General features: G+C 41.1%; 1 protein-coding gene across 1 annotated transcript in view; it reads left to right on the top strand.

Moving 5' to 3' along the window:
- The window catches only part of SMYD3 (SET and MYND domain containing 3), an 895,363-nt gene that overhangs the window by 318,042 nt on the left and 572,943 nt on the right, over positions 1 to 4,378 (top strand). The window lies entirely within an intron of this gene.

A 4,378-nucleotide genomic window follows, 5' to 3' on the forward strand; every position in this document is an offset into this window, starting at 1 on the left:
AGCTCCCTCAACACGCTGGGGTGGAGAGTATCTGGACCCGCTGACTTGAACACGTCCAGCCCCTCCAGAACCTGAGGACTGGAGGCATTCCCCTCAAGTCCGTCTGGCATCACAGCAGGGAAATCCGTTCCCTGCACAAGAAAACAGAGGTGAAGAATTGGTTAAAGAGTTCTGCTTTCTCCTCTGGCACAACCACCAGATTGCCCAGCGTACTTTGCAGGGGCCCCACATTTCCCGGTGCCTTCTTCATCCTCCCTATATATTTGAAAAAGGACTTCTTATTATCCTTGATCTTGGACGCTAGTCCTAGCTCTATGTCCGCCTTAGCTTTCCTGACTGTGTGGGGCCCTGAGGTTGACACATTGGTTTTCCCTTTGAAAATGTTTTCAGATACAAAGCAGTTTCTCTTGGAATAGATTTTTATTGCACTTTTCTTCGCTCATTTTTGCACTTTTACTGCTTGCTACATATTGAATACAGAGGCAACTGTGGTTTAGTGGATTTGTAGGCTTCTTTGTAAGCACCTGTGGGTCAGAAGACATGCTGCTGTTAGCCAGCACTGTGGCTGAGAGAGAGAGTTTGCAGGACAGAGCCCATAGGTGAGAAAGAATTGGGGTTCTTGTGAGATGAAAGGCAGTAGGAAAATGTAGACTATTATAATTACTAGAGACAGATTATTACCAAGAGACTCACTGTTTTAGTATGCAAGAACATGTGACGCTTACATAATTTTGAAACAAATTCAGGTAAAGCTTAACTTAGTAGAGGCTTATTGGCTCAGTAAAAGGATGTCTGAGCTAACAAGATGGTTAGAATTAGTTGTATTTGTCTTTGATTTAAAAAAAATGAAGTATAGATATCTTCCTCCAACCCAGGCCCTCAAAACGAATGATTCCCACTGGAAAACAGCAGGATGATGATGATGGTGTATTCTGGATTTTTTCCTTGGCTTCTTGGTTCCTGAGTCTTCAGGTTTTGGTGGCCTTACTACCAGTATTTCAGGCTTTTCAACCCCAAACCTAGAAATGTCTGTCTTACTAATGAGAAGTAAGCCCCTCCACTCCAGGAGCTGAGCTTTAAGACAAATAGTAAACATTGCAAGTTTTATGATAGAAATAACAACACTGACTTTGTTCCAAAGGTCTGGGGGAGAGAGAAATAATTGGCCACACACCCTGTAAGTGATGCCCCAAGGTCTGTCCTCCGTCGGTCAGTGGCAGGATGGGGGGAGGATGGAGAAGGCCGCCCAGGATTCTAACTATTCCCTGACCCTCCATTGGTGTCTTTCCTCTTGGTTGCTCATCGATGAGGAAGTGCCCACACAGACCACAAAGGCAAGGAGGAAGCCTCTTTCTTGTACCTCTTCCTTTTACTGTGAGTCTGAGCACAAGTCTACAGTCTGTCCTGTAATGTGTAGAAGTAGATACTTTCAGCTTAAAAATTTATATGCAGCATTTAGAAATAAATAGTCAATGCAGTGTGTGGGATCTTAAGCCATGTTTGCTGCAGATAAATGAGGGTTGTGGGTAAATCCTCACATAGTGCATTGCACCCCTAAATGCTGAGTGCATATTGAGTGAGCCACAAAGTGTGGAATGTATTTACTTGCATTTATCTTTGTTCCTTTACACTGTATTACATATTGTGTTTTTCCTGACTCAAATCCTCTGTTTTGTTTTGTCGATTTAAGACAATGATGTGAATTGCTTCTTCAGTGTTATCTACATTCCAGCAAGGTCAGCAGGCCAGAACAGCTGGTCCTACTGTACTTTCTCTGGCCTAATTAAATGTTTCACATAAAGCTCATATACCATCTGCTTAGTTTACCATTACAGTGACCAACTGAAATAAAGGCATTCATGGCAGGGATGTACAAAATATTCAGCTGAAAATTCAAAGCACACATCATCTGCTCACTTTTGAAACTGGAGCACTTCTGTAAACATGTAGTATGTAATTTGAATAGGGTTTAATGGTTTACAGAAAGGGAGATGCTGTGGGGTACCCTTTAGATCCATTATTGTTGCTAATGTGGTGTGCATGTCTTGGAGTGTGTCTTATGTCTCACAAATACCTTGTGATATTTAGGAACACCGGTACTTCAGGTTGCCCAAGCATTTCCATTGTAAACCTCGTTTTCAACTGTCTGGTCATTTGTGCAGCTTTTCCCTTCCGTGAAATTTTCCAGACACCTTCATAACTGGAGGGTGAGCGTTTACAAATACATAGTCCAAAACAATTGAGTCATTTTGAGAACTAGGACAAGAGGGGAAATAAAACCACACTTCCAGTTCCAATTTGGCAGGCTTTTCTTGAGCAGCTGTAGTAGCCTTACCTGAACTAGCTGTGAACTGGCTAGCTTGGGTACCTGTAGCAATGAAGCTACAGCAATGTAAGCTTTATCCACAATCATGGGAGGGGTTATTTTTGCAACTCTTGTTGATGCAACTTACTACTACTGCTTACTGAGCAGGCTAGCTTATAGTTAGCATTAGCCAAGCACACTTCTCAACTGCAGGGTAAATGTAGCCGTGGTCCATTGCTGTGGAGATCAGGAGCCTTGAACAAATGGAGAGTCTTAGTAGCTCTCCTACAGCCTTAACTTCAAGAAAGGTTGTGGTATGTAACAGCTTATTTCACTGCATAGTTCATGCCAGACTTTCAAAAGACCTCAGAACCAGATCTACAAGTGCAGAAAACCCAGTGTCAGGGCTAGATTTTCACAAGGCCTCAGTTTCCTCGTAGATAAGAACCACGTTTTCAAAGGCTTAGTAGTCAATGTGCACCTGCACACTTGGAAAAAAACAGCTACTTATTTTGATCCTAACACGGAGCTGAGCTACCCTGGAAATTCAGCTCTGGATGAAGCCTGTAGAGTCTGAAAGTTCTGGCTTTAGTGTTCAGTGAATGAGGAAAGGATACTTCCTTCCCCCTTGTTGCGCAGTTAATTACGAACAGTTTGAAGGAGTCAGATGCTCTTTAAGAACCCTGGCCTTCATAACATGCAGTTTTAAACATGAATCACTGGGAATGAGACATAGTTGACAATATTATGGACCATGTGCATTTCTGATGCATGCAAGTTATTTGAGGCTTGATTCCCCGTCGTTGTTCTTGTGGTAACTAGGCTGAATACCATGTTTTCTGGATTTTTAATTTATTAACACCCCCCCCGCCCCCCGCCCCCCAAAACAAACCACCCCGCTTGACCCAGGGAGATTCCATACAGAGGTCCACATTAGCAGACAATCGAGATGAGTGGAGATTTCAAGAAAAACTCTAATAAGAATAATAATATAGTTAATGTGATTTGTTCTTTGTTTAGATTGGTCCAGACTAGCTTATTAGTGATGTACTATGTGATACTAAATAATCTTAATCTACTAATGAAAATCGTGACCTTTGATAATTGATACCAAGAATTTATTTTTCTGTTTAGCGCTGGGATTACTTGCAGTTTTAGGATTAGACCTAATAATTACAAATGCTAGAGGCACTGCTGGGCTGTGCAATGACAAGATTTTAATAATGAGGCTAGATATGATATTAAATAAAAGCCACTGGCAGTGCTGCATGAATATTCATTTTAATAACATACATTGGAAGGCAAATAATTGTAAATCACACAAAGTACAAACCCATGTGTTAAAACTTAAATTAACATATGGCAAATGAAAGGCATGTTATTTAAAACTGATCCAAATAGTTTCATTAAATACAGCTAGCAGTTGTAGTTTTTAAAAGAACAAAATAAAGCCAGGCTTTTCCTCTACGTGCAGACTAAGACTAAATTTGCATTAGCATTATATATGTACAGTAAGTGAACAGATACTGCCTGTAACATCTGAAATTGCTGACAGCTGAAAAAATCAGTCCTGTGTCATGTGCAAAGTCATTAATCACGTTGCTGGCTACATCTGTTCTTGGGAAAGGGTACATATTATGCCCTTTGAGGACAGGTACTTGGCTGTAAAAGGTTTGTTTTCCATTGTTATGCAGAACAGCATGTTGTCCCATTACCACAGACTGCTAGTCTGAGATAAGAACTAATTGACTAGCAATTCCTTATTTGCATTGCACCTTTTGATTCTTGGGAATCAATGAATAACCTGAAAATCAGAGCTTTACTGCGGTCAGTGTGCGCCTGTAAACACATATCAGCAAATCATGGGGTCTGATTAACTCTTACACTGTTCATGTGTTTTTTGTACTTTTGAAGGGGTGAATTTCTGGATGTGATGCACATTCACCACAGGTCAGTAGAGCTGACAGTTGTGTCCACAGAGATCTTTTTGTGCCTCTATAAGCCAGGGTATGCAGGTACAATGGGAGTTTGCATTATTTGTATCAGGTTAATCAGGCCAACCTAAGTTTCTGG

Source organism: Gavialis gangeticus, unplaced genomic scaffold (assembly GCF_001723915.1).
Source record: "Gavialis gangeticus isolate Ggan-Ray unplaced genomic scaffold, GavGan_comp1, whole genome shotgun sequence".
Taxonomy (NCBI): Eukaryota; Metazoa; Chordata; order Crocodylia; family Gavialidae; genus Gavialis; species Gavialis gangeticus.